Source organism: Petaurus breviceps, unplaced genomic scaffold (assembly GCF_028583685.1).
Source record: "Petaurus breviceps papuanus isolate PSGF00001 unplaced genomic scaffold, PetGlider_PUasm1.0 156, whole genome shotgun sequence".
NCBI classification, from domain to species: Eukaryota; Metazoa; Chordata; class Mammalia; order Diprotodontia; family Petauridae; genus Petaurus; species Petaurus breviceps.
In genome coordinates, this window is record NW_027185720.1 from 11,854,299 (window position 1) to 11,872,713 (window position 18,415).

General features: G+C 41.8%; 1 protein-coding gene across 9 annotated transcripts in view; it reads right to left on the bottom strand.

The window, feature by feature from the left end:
- Positions 1-18,415, bottom strand: part of RBFOX2 (RNA binding fox-1 homolog 2) — a 331,281-nt gene that overhangs the window by 286,945 nt on the left and 25,921 nt on the right. The window lies entirely within an intron of this gene.

Sequence of the window (18,415 nt, forward strand, 5' to 3'; positions counted from 1 at the left end):
AAAGCTCCCCTCTCTGGTAGCAGAGTCCTGCTGTGGCAAAAAGCTCAAAAGTCAAGTATTTGAGTGGCAACATGAGCAAGCAAAGGAGGCAAGGCAAGCATAGCAGTCCAACTTTGGATTCCTTTTTTGGGGACAAAAAGGATTGGTGCATGGAACAGGAGGAAGACAGTGAAGTCAGAACTCCTGCACCAAAAGTTTCCATCAAAAGAATAAGCTGCTCACACACTATAGAGGAGCTTAAGAAGGATTTTGAAAACCAAAGAGTAGTGGAGGAAAAATTGGGGAAAAAAAATGAGAATGATACAAGAAAATTATGAAATGAGAGTCAACAACTTGACTGAAGAAAATAACACCTTAAAAAATAGACTAACTCAAATGGCAAAAGAGGCTCAAAAAGCCAATGAGGAGAAGAATGCCTTAAAAAGTCGAATTTTCCAGATGGAAAAAGAATCTCAAAAGCTCAATGAAGAAAATTATTCCTTCAGAATTAGATTGGAGCAAATGCAAGCTAGTGACTTTATGAGAAATCAAGATACTCTTAAACAGATCCAAACAAATGAAAAAACAGAAGGAAATGTGAAACATCTCATTGGAAAAACCACTGACCTGGAAAATAGATTCAGGAGAGATAATTTAAAAATTATTGGACTACCTGAAAGCCATGATCAAAAGAAGAACCTAGAAGTCATCATTCAAGAAATTCTCAAGGAAAACTGCCCTGATGTTTTAGAACCAGAGGGTAAAACAGAGGTTGAAAGAATCCTCCAATCACCTCCTGAAAAAGATCCCAAAAAGAAAACTCCTAGGAATATTATAGCCAGGTTCCAGAGTTCCCAGAATATTACAAGCAGCAAAGAAGAAACAAGTTGAATATTGTAGAAACACAATCAGGATAACACAGGATCTGGCAGCTTCTACACTAAGGGATCGAAGGGCTTGGAATAGGATATTCCAGAGGTCAAAGGAGCTGGGATTAAAACCAAGAATCGTCTACCCAGAAAAACTGAGTATCATGTTTCAGGGGAAAATATGGTCATTCAATGGAATAGAGGATTTTCAAGCATTCATGATGAAAAAACCAGAGTTGAATAGAAAATCTGACATTGACACAAGAAGCAAGAGAAGCATGAGAAGGTTAACAGGGAAAAGAAATCATAAGGAACTATCAATGTTGAACTATTTACATTCCTACATGGAAAAACAAAAATTGTAACTTATGAAACTTTTCTCAGTATGAGAATATTTGAAGGGAATACAAATGTATGTGTGTATATATTATATATATGCATGTGTGTATGTAAATATATGTATGAATACATACGTATATGTCTACATAGGAGGGTATATAGGCGTATGAATACATATGTGAGTGTGTGTATATATGTACAGGTATGCATAGACAGAGGGCACAGGACCAACTGAATAAGAAGGGATGATACTTAACAGGTGAAATTAAGAGGTGAGAGAGGAATATAATGAGAGGAGATGGGGAGAGACAGAATGGGGTAAATTCTCTCATTTAGAAGAGGCAAGAGAAAACTGTTACAATGGAGGGGAAGAACAGGAAGGCAAAAGGTAATGAGTCAACCTTATTCTCGTTGAATTTGGCTTAGGGAGGGAATGACATACACACTAAATAGGGTATCTCACCTTACAGGAGAGTAGGGGGGAAGGGAATGAGAGGGGAGATGATGGAAGGAAGAGCAGGCTAGGGGGGAGGGAAGCTGGAAGCACCCACTTTTGAAAAGGGACAGGATCAAAGTAGAGAATAGAACAAGTGGGGGGTGGGATAGGATGTAGGGAAATACAGTCAGTCTATCACAATATATCCACTATAGAAACGTTTTGCACAGCTACACATGTACAACCTATATTGAATTGCTTATCTTCCCAGTAAGGGTGAGTGAGGAGGGAGGAAGGGAAAGAACCTAGAATTCAAAGGTTTAAAATCAAATGTTTAAAAATATATTATTATTATTATTTTACATGTAACTGGGAAATAAGATATACAGGCACTGGGGCATAGAGATCTACCATGCCCTACTGGAAAGTAGGAGGGGGGATGGGGGAAGATATGGGAGAGAGCAGATTGGGAGATGGGATATTCAGTGGGATCGCTGTTTTGGGGTGTTGGGTAGGGGGAAAGTGATCCAAATCTTTCTTGAAAATAGGTTCATAAACTCCAGGCTAAGAAGCCTTGGCTTTAGAGCCCTCACTCTGGGTCTAGCCTAGATGTGGATGGGGAACTCCTCAGCAACTTTACAGTGGCTTTTCAGGTAGAGGACTCAAGTCAATTGTGATATGGGACATCAGCCCCTCCTGCTGGAGACCCCCAACTTCCACACTTCGGGCAGTGCAGTTACTCACATGTATGTCAGAGCTGTCTCATGGGACGGTAACATCTGAGAAAACCAGGATCGTGTCTTTTTCATTTTTATAATTTACTAACTTTTTAAAATCACACTGTAACATACATAATAAACATTCAACAAATATTTGCTGAATATGAGTTTCTTTGTTTCCTAATTGGTAAAGCAGAAAATATATACTATCTTCCATTCCCCTCAGAAACAGAATGAGGGTTAAAGCACGGTTCTAAAGTACCTTGAACATTTATTGTAAAATGTAGGACATTCTATTTCTTCAAGAGATCTCATCTGAGGGACACAGCCTCCATCTAGAGGAGGAACTCGTATCACTTAGCCTATCATCTGTAAAAAGAGGAGAAGGTAATGAAACTTAAATAAGTTAATGTGTGTATTTTGTTAACTTCAAAATGTTTTATAAATGTCAACTATTGGTACTATGACTACTGCTATCCTATAGTATCCAATCCTTGTCTTCACTTCACTAGTGACATTCAATAACACCAATTCAAGTTTATATTGTGCTTTACATGATCCTAGAGCTGGAAAGAACCTCAGAAACCAACTAGCCCAATCTCCTTACTGCTATAGATGAGGAAACTGAGGCCCAAGAAAGTTAAATGACTTGTCCAAGGTCACACCAGCAGTAAGCATCAAAGGTGGGATTTGAACTAGGAGCCTCTGATCCAAAGTCAGCACTTGCTATATTGTACCATACCACTTCCCTTCACAATCTATTATAAGGATACAACATACAGAGGAGGAAAAAAGAAGTTCAAAGAGTTTAAGTAATCTGTTCACACTTAGCCAGCTAGTAAATGTGTCTCTTAAACCAAAGTCTTCTAACTTCTCTCCATTATACTACAGAGTAGCTCATCAAAGGCCCAGAATACACATCAAAAATCTATGCCAAAGATAGTGCCTAAACTCTTTCACAAAGACAGAGCAGAAACCTCTCATATCTTATTTAAGCTATGATCACATTAGCCAAATGGATCATTCTCAATTCTAGGCAGGAGTTGAAGTACCTAAGAAAAGAATAAGAATGTTCACTATAGCATGGGGGGTCCACCCAACATCTAGATCAGGGCTAGGGAACCTTCAAACTTAAGGCCACATGTGGCTTCTAGGTCCTTGGGTACAGCCTTTTGACTGAGTCCAAGTTTTACGGAACAAATCCTTCTATGAAGGGGATTTGTTATGGGAAGTCTGGATTCAAAGAGCTGCACCTGAGAAGCCATACATGGCCTCGAGGTTGCAGGTTCCCCAACCCTGACCTAGATCAAGCTGAAAGGCTTTGGCTGAACACCAAACACCCCCACCCCACCTGCCCCATCACCACCATCAATGGCATACAAGTGGGCTGGCTCTTAAACTAGGAATACAGAAAATAGGTCACAGTTGGATGCATAGTGAGAAAGAAAGTGATGGCCAGGAAAAAGTGGTCCCTGGCAACTTCATGGTCTAGACACCAAGGAAGTAAAAGTGAAGACTTTCCCAAATCCCAAAAGGCATCTTACGAGAAGCCTAGTATTCTCTTTATGGTATACAAAGTTCATTCCAATGCATGTTTAAATCTGATTTCCCATTCCCATTCCAGTCAGAAAAAGGTAACTAAGTCCTGGGAGACCGAAAAGTTCACTCTTCCCACAAAATGTCATCAAGGTGAGGAACAAGAGTGGGTGGAAAGAACAGTGTAGCATCTGTCCTAACTAGAAGCCTTTGTACCTCCACCTGTCCAACAGCAAACAGCACTTCATCTACTGGAGAGGGAAAGAGCTAAGTGTGTATAGAGGGCTTAAGGAAAATGGAACCAGGCAGAGTTTTAAGGCATTTAGCTTAGTAAAGGAAACACTTTCTCTAATCACCACAGAACTCCCATCTCTCTCCTGCCCCTCTCCTTACCTACTGATCTCATCCTATCCATCTTATCCCATCCCCCAGCAATACTACTTTTCTCTAGAATCACTTCCCAAATAAAGGATTAGCTAAAACAAGGCCAAAACTATTTTAGCAAAATGATGATCCTAAGGAAGCCCACTCCTGTGCAATCTTCTGCTGCCTTCCCCAAGCTAATTTGGAGAAGCCAGATTCAGAGTATCGAGGAAACCAAGCCAGGCATGTGAGTCACTACAACCATTCCCTGGGAGCTGGGCAGATGCCAAAAGGCAGCTGGAAACAGCTGTTATGAAATCAACTGAAACTGGGATAGAGGAAAAAGATGATGAATTCATGTTTCGTCACACAAGATCCCATTTTTGTCTCATTGGAAAACTGGTTTTTGGTCTCCCTTTGTCAGGACGTCTCTTCTCTTGCTCTACATCAAAGACAAAGTTTCTCAACAGAACAAAGTGGAACCACTACATAAAAACTAAAGATCCCAAAGAGTTATCACTCACATTGTCTATAATTACTGTAATGTCCACAATTAATTAGGACCCCCAAAACTGAGCAGATGTGTTCCAAATGGAGCTGCAAAGAGTTATGAAGCTGCTACAGGGACAAAATACCTTTAAAGGAGATGAAAATTGGCCTGCCTGCTGTGCTGTTGTACATTAAAACCTTCCATCTCCTACTTCTATGCCTTTGGCCAGGTTGTCGCCCAGGCCTAGAATGTCCCACATCCTTACTCTCAGCTCAGAGATCCCATCCCCAAGCTTCCTTAAAAGCTAAAATCAAATGCCACTTCCCTTAGGAAACCTATCCCCTTCCAAATGGCACCCACAAAACTACTCTATTACTATATACATATATGTGTATACATATGTGTGTATGTATCCCAATAAGTTAAGATCTAGCCTGAAGGAGATGTGAGATCAATGGACCAGCATTACACTAAAGAAGAAAAGAGGGATTTTAGTAACTTCTGGGTCATAATAATTTTGATGTAATAGGCTCTAATTATCTTAGCTGGTCTTCCAGCTAGGACCAATATGGATTCACACTTCCTCTCTGCTTTAGAGCTCAGATGAAATTCATTCTTTGTTAGGTCCTCAGTCAGTCTAGTTTCTTCCTGGTCACTCCAGGTATTCAAAAGCATAAAAGCAGTCTTCAACTGATGGGGGAAGCTTTAATGAGGAAAGGAGAACTAGTATCTTTACCAGCAAAGGTTGGGAGAAGGTCTGAAGCAAACTAAAAGCTACATAAGCTCTCCTGACATCATGCAGCCCCATCACTAACAACTCTGGACACCCCAGAGGCTGTAACAGAATGTGAACATATTTGTTTAAACCACTTTCTAGATTTATAAGATTTTAAACTGAAAGGACCTTTAGAAAGCATGTACTTGAACTTCAACCCTCCCTGCATTTTACTGATCAGTAAACTGAAGTTCAGAGAGGACTCTCTCTGAAGTCACACAAACATATAAATTACAGAGTTGGGATTTAAATTAAGGTTATTGGACTCCAAATCTATCTCCACAAAGGCCAACTTTCTCATTTCAATTTTCCTATGATTAACCTTTCCACTCCACAAAAATGTTTGTTGATTTCCCATCAGGCACCTAGACTGCACAGTGGACTGAGTGCTGGATCTGGAATCAAAAAGACCCAAGTTCAAAGTGACCCTGGGCAAACCACTCAGCAATCTTCAAAATGAGGATACTAATAGCACCTAACTTGCAGGCTTGTTGTAAAGTATTAATTAAGATCACAGATGCAAGATACCCTACCAACACTATAGAAGTGTTATGTAAGACTATTACTAATACTACTACTGCAGCTACCACCACTATTATATGCACCATACCTAGGTATTCACAGAAATCATTTCCAAAGCAGCCCTAGATGAACTAGAGATACGACAAATCCATAAAAGGCAACCAGGAATAAGCATCTGGAGGATCAACGGACTACCACAAGATCTTTTCTAGTATCTTGGACTAATAATTTAAAATATTTAAAGTATGTAAATCTTGTTATTTAACTGTTCACTATGTTTATGTCTCATCTGCACAACTGTCTTAAGCTTCCTTATAGACACTTCTTTGTATTAGCCGACCCACCTTACATCTTATACCTAAGTATTTCTTCAATGCTCCCAGAATCCCAGATTTCCTGTTCAAGCCCTTTCCTCCACTGAAGAACATAAACACACCCTCCCCACCCCAAGACATGGTTTCATGCACTGCCTGAGACCACAGGAGCCCCTCCTGGTGGCTATTCTCCTACAGAGTCTGGACAATCTTCAGACTGCCATCTGCCCAGGCCACCCTCCCAGTCCCAGGTTTTGGTTCCAAGAACTCAAAATCCTAACCATTTTCTGAACAGAACAGGCACTCAACTATCTTTTTACTTACTTTTAACTGAAATGTTCACATGGAAAAACAGACTCTAAGATAAATGAGAAGAAGAGAGGAATTGGATTCAACAATCATCTATGGAGCTCCTACCACGTGCAAGGTGCTATACTTGGGGGAGGGGGAAAGGGAGGAGGAGAAAAGGAAAACAGAAAGCTCTTGGCCAAACCTTAGCAGAAGAGCACATCCTGGCCTCTTCTTCCTGGCCCCTACCACAGTCACCTAGCTGATCAACAGCAGCCACCTGCCCTTTCTCCCCCCCTTCACTATCTGCTCCTGATACCCAGCAAGAATTGCCTTCCCTATTAGCCCACAGTGACGGCAGCTGCCATGGTAACCAGCAATGATTTTAATAAGTCTCATCTTCTGTTTTTCAAGGGCACCACACACAAACCAGCAGATGAGAGAGCTTCAGACCTGCCCTGGGAGACCCCCAGGTGGAGAGGATGGAGGGGGGTGGCTGGAAATGTGACCACCTTCAGTGCAAGGTCAGAGTTTACAACTCAAAGTCCAACAGTCAAGTCACAGGATGAATATAAAAAGCTGCCTCAAGGAGAGTGAGGGCAGTACAAGCACCAAAAATCAAAATGAGGTCTAAAAGCTATGGTGAAGTCCATTGAAAGAAATTGCACACCCCCCACCAATTTGATGTCTTAAATAACCGTCATACTTGGAGCCCTTTGGTTTAAGCATTTCTGAGAACGGCGTGCACACAGTTTAGCGGCAGCTATCAAACGTCTACAAACTTGAAAGCCAGTAGCCCAGAGAGAGGCAGGGACAGTGTGTCTTAGCTTCCCATTCCACACCCAAAGGGCAGATTTCCAGCAGCCAGATTTTATGTGAAAAAGAAAAGCCTCACTGAAAGAATCTGGGGTTGCCTTTCGGTATGGTACATGGATACAACGGTCATCTTACACATTGCAATATCCCAAAGCAGGAAATGCCCAAATGAGGGCTCTAGGATGCTAACACTGTACACCTCACAAGACAATCAATCCCCCACTTGAAAGTCAAAGCACTTTTGTACACGGAGCTCCCAGCACTTAACCATAAATGTTACACGTGTGTGCTCAGCGTGAGTCAGACTGCCAACCTGAGTTTTGCTTTTCTTCGTTTGTGGATGATTCAGTTTTTGCAGAATACTAAATTTCCTTTTTAAAAAAACAAGTGCAAGAGCAATGGCCCCTAAAAAGACATCTTTCATCTTTCACACTTTGGCAGATCTCCTCGTGGGTGTGTGTGTGGGTGTGTCTGTCTCCATTCGTCGACAACCCCCTCTGTCTCTCCCTCACCACCCTCTTCTATTGCCTTCCTTTCAATTTCTCTGGGACCTCCCTTTTCTGTACTTGTTTCCAAATTGGCACCTCAGAACAATGTAACACGACCCTACTCAATTCCCCTTCTGAGAAAGATGGAATGTGAAGGCCCATTTCCTACAAATGTAAGGGTCCTTCTTCCCCTTCACTCCATTCTATTTTCAAAAATGAACAGACAGAACAAAGCACATTTAGAATAGCAGATCCAATAGGTGCATTACAATCAATAAAAAAGCACCTGAGTGCCTACTATGTGCAAGGCACTGTGACAGATGCTGGGGATACAAATACAAAGAAATAATCCCTACTCTCAAGGATCTCACATACACTCCATTTAAACAGCAGAGGAGGGAAACATCAAGGGTTCATGTGACCCATATGTAAAAGGATAGTTCTTTCTCTTAGAGGCACAGCACTAACTGCATTCTGCTTCATCTCTCTTACAAGAAGTGCAACACTGGATAAATCAACCAATTTCTCCGTTTCTCAGTCTGTAAAGTGAAGCTACTATTCCCACCCACATTTGCCTACTTCATTGGGATGTCAACTGAAACCTTAACAGAGTGCCCACTGTGTGCAGAACAATGTGAGAGGCACAAAAAAGGACTAAGACTTCTTTCATACAACTTGTGTAATAAAAGTATTCTGAGCTTTTAGAACTGAAAGAGAAATTTATAGAATGTTATAGTAACAAGAGAATGTACAGAAAATAAAAATTACTGCCTTTAGTTTAGTCACTGATAATTGACATTTATAGAATTTATGATACATATTACACCCATTTGTTCATCCTCATACTAGAAGGTAGTCGGTAATAAGTATTCTCATTTTATAGAGGAGAAAACTAAGGGCTAGAAAGGTTAAGGGAGCTATTATGCAAACAAATATATAATAAAAAATAATTAACAAAAAGAAGGTACTGGAATTAAGAAGGGTCAGGAAGGCTTCCAATAGGAGGGGAAATTTTAAATGGGACTTGAAGGAAGCCAAGGAGGCCAGTATTCAGAACTGAGGAGGGAGAGCATTCTAGGCATGGAGGACAGCCAGGGAAAATGCCCAGAGCCATGAGCTATTTCGTGTCATTGAATTTGAGAGTACATGAGGGGAGTGAAATGTAAGAAGACTAGAAAGGTAGGAGAGGGCAGGTGACTAACGGCTTTAAATGCCAAACAAAGCATTTTGTATTTGCTCTTGGAGGCAAATGGAGCACTGGAGCTTAATGTGGGGAGGGGGGGGGATTGACATGGTCAGACAGCATTTTAGGAAAATCACTTTGGTGGCTGACTGCAGGGCAGATTAGAGTCCTGAGGCAGGCAGACCCCCCGACAGCTATTGCAACAGTCCAGGCATGAGGTGGGAAGGGCTGACACCATGGTGGTCACAGTGGAGAGATGGTACAAAGGTGAAATCAACAGGCCTTGGCAACAGATTTGATATGGCCTGCATGAGACAGTGGGGAATCGAGAAGGACTCCAAGGTTGTGAGTCTGAGGGACTGAGAGGATGGTGCTGTCCCCCATAGTAACAGGGCAGGTTGGGGGTGGGGCAGGGGAACTTAGAGAGAAAGATAATGAGTTCTGTTTTGGACACACTGAGTTTAAGAGGTCTAATGGACATCCAATTTGCCACATGTGAAAGGCAGCCGGAGATTCAAGACTGGAGGCTGGCAAAGAGGTTCAGGCAGAATAGGGAGATCTGAGAATCACTGGCATAGATGGTAACTTGATCGATGAGAGCTAATGAGATCACTAAATGAAGCAGTATAGAGGAATAAGAAAAGAGGGCTCAGGACAGAGCCATGCCCCACCTACAGTTGTAGGGCATGGTCTGGAGAAGGATCCAGCAAAGGAGACAAGAAAAGGAGCAGTCAGAGAACCAGCAGAGACAAAAATATCAAGAAGAGAATGATAAACAGTGTGAGAGGCTGCACAGAACACAAGGAGAATGAGGACTGAAAAGACAGAGTCAGGATTCAAAGTCAGGTCCTCGGACTTGAAATTCAGCACCGTTCCATTACCAAACCACAATCAATGGAACTTCAATGGATAACATCTAAAGGTAAAAAGTCTGCCCTCAAGAGTTAACAATAATGATCCATGAGAACTCTGAATGATTTAGGATGAAAAATGCTATCTATCCCCAAAAGAACTGATGGGGTCTGAATACAAATTGAAGCAACTTTTGGTTTGTCTGTTTTTTTCACTTTATTTTTTTTAGGGTTTTTTTTTGGCCTGTTTTCTTTGACAACATGACTATTATGGATGTTTTGCATGACTACACATATATAACCTATATGGAATTGTTTGCCTTCTCAATGAGTGGGGGTGGGGAGGAAGAAAGGGAGACAATTTGGAACTAAAACTTTTAAAGACAAATGTTAAAAAACTTTTTATATGTAACAGGGAAAAATTAAATACTAAATAAATACAAAAAAAAAGTAAAAAAAAAAAAAAAGAGTTGACAAACATTGATCGATAAAATATAACTGAAACAATTTGTTTTAAATAACAAACCTGTGCAGGTAACTATCAAAAGAGATCAAATGAAGTGAGTACCCCTTTTTTTCTTATTTCCAGCATCATCCCCTGGTGCCTGGCCCATCTGCACCATGGGCCAAGAGCATGGAGGTGTTTCAGAGCAATCTCCTGGGTCCTACTGCAACCAATACATGGTTCCCCCCGCTAGCCTTCATTTCATGAGGTAATTTGAGGAATCAGAATTCCGTACAGTTTCCACCCAGACACAATCAATCATGCCTCAGGTTTTTTCCAACCTCTTTTTCATGAGCCTTTGGGCTTATGGTGTGGATTTAGACATGCCATCCAAAAGCATTTCTAATCAGCCATTTTTGGTAACTTGTGAGCAAAATTATTTTTAGCTGGAAAAAAGTTTATTTTAGACACTCTCCCATAACTCAGAAACATCTGACCTAACTGGGTTCAAACTTTCCAGAACAATCTGCCTTTGAATGCATTCAAAGCACAGAACATTTCAGCTCCAAGGAGGAATTCTCTCCTTACAAGTCACAAGCATCTCAAATAGGAGGTGATAAACTGAAAGGTTCTACACAATTTTAAAAATACTTCCCTCTACCTCACAACATGGTGAAGGTGAAGATTTCCATCCAGAGAGCATTCTGAGTCCCACTGAAGAGCCCAGGTATTGCTATTCTGTGTTCCTACTTACAAGCAGCCTAATGAAGGCCGGCATTGAGCACTTAGTATGATCACTGAACACCAAGATCATCCTGTACCCATATAGCACTACAACACAAGACTCAGATTCCAATCAGAAGAAAGCAGTTTCTGAAGTGAAATCAGCTGTTAAAAGGAGAAGAAAAAGCTAAATGCTGTGAGAAGCCAAAGTGCCTTCATACAAGATGACATTTGTCCCTTATGTAAAGGAAAAGGCTCTGCTCAGCAGATGAATTATATAGATTTCTCTGTGAATAAATCCAACCATGAGCTTTGACTGCATCTGCCCAGTGCACACAAACGAAAAAGAGCTGCCCAAGACCAAAAGTCCAGTTCACCCATAGGCATTCAGGAGTCACCCCTAAGCAGAAAATAAACTCAATGGGAGGTGCAGCCAAGATGTCAGAGTAAAGCAGGAACCTACCTGAGCTCAAGCCCCAATTACCTCCAGCACCTGTAAAAAATGACTCTAAACAAATTCTAGAGCTACAGAACCCACAAGATGACAGAGTGAAACCAACCTCCCACTGAAGACAGCCTGGCAGGAGGACGGAAAGGTCTAGTGCACCAGGCTGGGATCGGAACGCAGTGCCACATGGGCCATGCTGGCATAGACCAGGAGGAGCAGATCTCAGGGGGCTGAATCACTGGCATGTGTGGTGGTTTCCAGACTTCTCAACCCATAAACACCAAAGAAAGTAAAAGGGGGGCAGCAGGGGGACTCTGTTGGACCTGGGTAGGAGAAGAGCAGACCCTGCCCCCAGGCCACAGGGGCTGCAGCAGCTGGGCTGGTGCTTCCAGAGCTCCAGGCCCACAGACAGTGGGGAGACCAAGCAGCTGATCAGAGGGCAGTTGCAGGAAACAACTGGTTTCTCTGCTGGTGCTGACGCACGCTTGGATCTAGGTCTCAGTCTTGGGCGGCTGTCCTGGGGTGAGGAGCACTGGCACGGCACAGCTTGTGGCAGCTGTGGAGAGGGCATCCTCTTCACAGTCTAAGGCAGGTGCCTAGAAGAAGCTCTGACAACTACAGCACAAAATCCCAGCAATTTGGGACATCACACTCTCCACTCTGGAAGCAGAGTTCTACCATGGCAAAGAGCTCAAAGGTCAGGTAACTGGCTGGGAAAATGAGCAAACAGAGGAAAAGAAATGAGACTATAGATTCATTCTTTAGTGACAAGAAGATCAAAACCTAGACCCAGAAGAAGACAACAAAGTCAAAACTCCTGCATCAAAAGCCTCCAAGAAAAATATAAACTGGTCACAGGCCATGAAGAGCTCAAGGAGAATTTTGAAAATCAAGTAAGAGAAGTAGAGAAAAAATTGGGAAGAGAAATAAGAGTGATGCAAGAAAATCATGAAAAACGAGTCAACAGCCTGCTAAAAGGAGACCCAAAAAAATACTGAAGAAAATAACACCTTAAAAAATAGACTAACTCAAATGGCAAAAGAGGCAAAAAAAAAAAAACCAATGAGGAGAAGAACACCTTAAAAAGCAGAATTGGACAGATGGAAAAGGAACTTCAAAAGCTCACTGAAGAGATTAATTCCCTCAAAATTAGACTGGAGCAAATGGAAGCTAATGACTTTATGAGAGATCAAGATAATATAAAACAGATACAAAATAATAAAAAAAAAATAGAAGAACATGTGAAATACTTAATTGGAAAAATCACTGATCTGAAAAATAGATCCAGGAGAGATAATTTTAAAATTATTGGACTACCTGAAGGCCATGATCAAAAAAAGAGGCTAGACATCATCTTTCATGAAATTACCAAGGAAAACTGTGAACCAAAGAGTAAAATAGAAACTGAAAGAATTCACCAATCACCTCTTTAAAAAGATCCCAAAAAGAAAACTCCTAAGAATATTACAACTAAATTCCAGAGTTCCCAGATCAAGGGGAAAATATTACAAGCAGTCAGGAAGAAACAATTTGAATATTGTGGAAACACAATCATGATAACACAAGATCCAGCAGCTTCTACATTAAAGGATTGAATGGCTTGGAATGTAATATTCTGGAGGTCAAAGGAGCTTGGATTAAAACCAAGAATCACCTACCCAACAAAACCGAGTATAATACTTCAGGGGAAAATATGGGCTTTCAATGAAATAGAGAACTTTCACACATTCTTGATGAAAAGACCAGAGCTGAACAGAAAATTTTACTTTCAAACACAAGAAGCAAGGGAAGCATGAGAAGGTAAACAGGAAAAAGAAATCATAAGGAACTTATTAAAGTTGAACTATTTACATTCCTACCATGTTTCCCCAATAATAAGACACTGTCATTATTTTTTTTTTTGAAAGAAAAACACCAGAGGGCTTATTTTCAGGGGAGGGCTTATGTTGTCCTGCCTCAGCTCTCCTCCGCGGCACTGCTCTCAATGGCGCCAGCAAGCAAATCACTGGGGAAGAACAGGATGACGCGCTCACTGCTGCAGCTCTGATTGGATGCATCTCGGAGCGCGGTGTGCATTTCACGGGGCGGGGGGCGCGGTGCATACAGAGGGTACCGTAATGTAGCATGTAGCGCAGGGGATCACCTTCACTGCAGTAGCAATCTCAATAGGGCTTATTTTCAGGGGAGGGCTTATTTTAGAGGAATCTTACACAGTAAGGGGAGGGCTTATTTTCGGGATAGGTCTCGGGATAGGTCTTATTATCGGGGAAACACGATACGTGGAAAAACAATAATTATAACTCATTATAACTCAGAAGCTTTTCTCAGTATGAAGATAGTTGGAAGAACACATACATAGATATGTATGTATAAGAGGGTATATGTGTGCGTGTGTATATATAATGTGTGTATGTATACATAGTATACATGTATATATATACATGTATAGTGTTTACACAGAAAGAGGGCACAGGATGAGTTGAATATTAAGGGATGACATCTAAAAAATAAAATTAAGAAGTGAGAGAGGAATTTATTGGGAGAAGAAAAAAGGGAGAGATAGAATAGGGTAAATTATCTCACATAAAAGAGGTAAGAGAAAGCTGTTACAATGGAGGGGAAGAGCAGTGAAGTGAAAGGGAATGAGTCAATCTTACTCTCATTGGACTTAGCTTAAGGAGAGAATAACATATACACTCAAGTGGGTATCTTACCCTACAGGAAAGTAAGGGAGAAGGGGATAAGGGGGAAGAGGGTGTGAATGATAGAAGGGAGGGCAGATTGGGGGAGAGGGTAGTCAGAAGCAAACAGTTTTGAAAAGGGACAAGGTCAAAGGAGAAAACATAATAAATGGGAGGGTGGGATAAGATGGAGGGAAATATAGTTAGTCTTTCACAATATAACTACTATGGAAATGTTTTGCATAACTACCTACACAGGTATAACCTATATTGAATTGCTTAACTTCCCAGTGGGGGTACATGATGAGGGAGGAAGGGAGAGAATCTGGAACTCAAAGTTTTAAAAACAAATGTTAAAAAAATGTTTTTATATACAACTGGGAAATCAGATATATAGTCAGTTAGGCAAGACAGTAAGGGGAAAGGATTGGGAGGGATAGAAGAAAGGGAAGACTGGGGGAAGGGGTAATCAGTATGCTGGCCATCTTGGGGTGGGGGTAGGGGAGAGATGGGGAGAAAATTTGTAACTCAAAATCTTGTGCAAAGGAAAGCTGAAAACTAAAAATAAATAAATTCTGGGGGAAAAAGGAATAAAAAGAATTTAAACCACAGTGTACAAGGTGAAGCCTAGCTATAAAGGAGAACTTTCTGGCAGCCAGTAAGAAGGGTTAAACACTAGAAATATCTTCTTTTGCAGATCATTAAAAATAGGTAAAATTCCCACCTGTCTGAAACAATTTCCATTATCATCCTAGATTGCCTTTCTAGACCTCCTCTAGCCTATGGCTCTACAGTTAAAGAAAAAAAAGTCACACCAGGGAGTGGGAGGAACAATAGATTCAAAGTCAGAAGCTCTCAGGTCTAATCATGACTCTATCACAAACTTCCCACTGGGTCTTGGGTAGGTCACCTCCCTTCTCTGGGTGCCAATCTTCTCATCGATAAAACTAACTGCATCTTCTTCTAAAACTAACTGAATCCCTTCCAGCTTTAAGGAAGAATGACTCTCAAAATGCTCATGACTTCTATTCCTACTGCAGAAAGATGCATCTATGCAGATCTGTGACCAGAGCAGACCAAGGTTCTCCTCTCATCTAATACATTCTTTTTTAATTTTCAGAAAATTGCTTCTCATGTTTTGAGCATGCATGCACTCAGCCAACACCCTGTGAAGAAACGGCAGCAGCTAATGTTCCCAGTCCTCAGAAGTCAGGATGTTCTTGCTAAGGATACTGAGGGTTAAGAAGATAGTATTTGTGTATTTATGTTACATATACACCAGCATCTATGCACATATAAATATATAAATATAGCATTGTGCATGTATATATGCACATAGACACATATATCACACATACAGAATAGATATAGATACACAGATAAGATGAAAAATTCTGCTTCTGAGATCTACATCTCTGGCATCTCATATCTTTTTTTTTTTAAGCAATCGGGGTTAAGTAACTTGCTCAAGGTTACACGGTCAGGTTTTTCTAGGTGAGTGCTAAGTGTCTAAGCCCGGATTCGATCCCCAGGTCATCCCGTCTCTGGGGCCGGTGCTCTTACTTGCTGTGCTACCTGGCCGCCCCTGGTATCTCATATCTTGCTATTTCCCTAATTCCTGCCCCTTTTTGGCAGTAGAAATGGGATGATCACGTACCCTTCCCACTTTATGTTTATATTTAATTTTCAGAAAATTGCTTCTCATGTTTTGAGCATGCATGCACTCAGCCAACACCCTGTGAAGAAACGGCAGCAGCTAATGTTCCCAGTCCTCAGAAGTCACCTTTAACCTTCTGTTTCCTAGGACACACCACCAGCACAGGGCCTCAGTGTCTGTGCTGATAAACAGAGCCTCTGGCAGCACACTTCAGACAGGCAGTAGCACCTGGACCAGCTTCTCTTAACAGGGGCACAGATGGGGTAACCAGGATCACTTGCCAAGCTCTCTCCCAGTTCCTCCAGTTGGGCAGGTGTTTTTCGCCAGGAGGCTTCATGAGGACACAGCATCTCACACCTGAACTGCTAAGGGCAAAGAAGTACAGAGCTACCTATAACTTGGGCCATGTTATCTGTGCAGAACCAACATATTCCTTTCTGAATCCTTGGATCTTGAAGAGTGTTCAATGAGATAAATGGGAGACTGCACAGGGAAGTGATCCGTTGTCTTTCTTGCTGTGTTGCTCCTTCATTTTCAAATAGGACCAATGATATCATGGGGTCATATCTTGACCTGCTTGTTAATTAGACTTAAGTGAGGCAGAGCTGCACAAAGTGGTCAGCCTCACTCTCTCTTCCAGAGGCATCTGAGGTAAGACAAAAGTCAAGATGATAGGTGGTAACCAGGATGCAGTGGAAGACCTTGGCATCTCCAATATCTGACCAAGCTTGGAGGGCTCCACAGCCCCTGCTTCTGCCGCCCTCATGACAGTTGGAACTACTTGTTCTCATCTTCCCATTCAGCTGGCAGAAGTCTTCACGTGCTCAGGTCCTCCCCAGTGGGTTCAAGGCCTGTAGGTTACTCTCAACCTAGTTTAGCCCATCTGCTGAGATAGTTTAACTGGGGTGTGGCTGCTGCCCATGCTACAGCTTCTTGGAGCTACAGGTGAAAGGTGGACACCAAAGGAGGGTAAGCAGCCCTGAAAAGGGGCTTGGCAAGCCCTGCCAACAGAGGTTCTAGCCCTCCCTAAATACCCCCATACAGCCCAACTGTCCTTCTATACTGCAAACACCACCACCTCTAGACTCACAGCATGTTCTGGAGGGCTGGAGAGCTACATACCATGTAATGTTAGAAGGAAAAGTAAGAACCAAGCCCAGAACCATCTCCTTTAAAAAGTAAAATGTCTGACTGTATAAATGTTAAAGTGAGATTCAGAGCCTTGACCTTGAAATCCTCCATTGGGCACCAGAACGCCTTACTGTGAACATGAGCAGAAAAAGTCACTAGTGCCTACAGACTTGGGTGGCCTGGTAGACTTAAGAGAAAAGGGAGGGAACTTATCCAATCTGGAACCTCATTGTAAACACAAGAGTCAAAAGAACATGCTTCCTGGAATAGGGACAACTGTTGGTGAGGAAAGCTTTGTTCCTCACATTTCACCCCCAAACTCATTTCAGAGACCACAATGAGAGTGGATCAGCAACAATGAGAGTCAATCAGAATTGATGTGGGCACTTCCACACAGCTGGAGTGAAAGGTTCTACTGTGCTTATTTTCTTATGTGAGCAAATTCAGGGGAAATCCTAGGTTTTTAAATCCATTTGATGATAAAAGAATGTGATCACTCAGTTTACAGTCAATTCTCTCACTTGGCACAATCTTTGACTGAGATGTCTCTAAAAGTCAAAAGCCAGCCTGTACAAGTGTAGCAGCAAGCACCCCAGCGTCCCCAGGGTGGCTGCCAACAAAGATTCTTAGATCTGCTTTTCTAAAGGAAAGCAACTCAAAATGGGTTAACAATCTTGCTTTAAGCACCAGCCCTGGAGTCAGGAGGACCTGGGTTCAGATCCGCCCTCAGACACTTAACACAAAAAAACTAGCCGTGTGACCTTGGGCAAGTCACTTAACCCCAACTGCCCTCCAAAAAGCAAAAAATTTTAAAATTTAAAAAATTAAAAACAAAACAATCTTGCTTTTAATCAATCAAATATATCATTTACCTAGTTCAGGGGGAAAAGGTCAGCACCCCGAACTTCAGAGTACACAGACAGAAACATTTCAAGCAGACAGGCCTCCAACTGTCCAACCATTACATTCATACCAAATCACAGTTACCAGAGAGGGAAGCATCAACATCTGGGTTTTTCAAAGCCAGGGGGCTCTCAATGGCTGCCCAGAGTCTCATCTGGTCAAATCACACAACACTTCTCAAAGTGAGCCCCAAAACAAAGTCTCACATCAAGGATTATATAGCATTCTCCTGGATCAGAGAATGCAACAACCCTCTTGACCCACTGCCCAATCACAAAGCACCAAGGTGTGGGTATTCCTGGAAAACAAGCCTCCCATCACAGGCTCCAGGTGCACTTAACCTAGGGGCAAAGAAGATTTTTAAAATTTACATTCCTATAACAACGAGGCACTCCACTGATCTGGTGCAAGCCCACCAGAGACTCAAAGATTGTTACCTCATTAATAATAATGACAGTT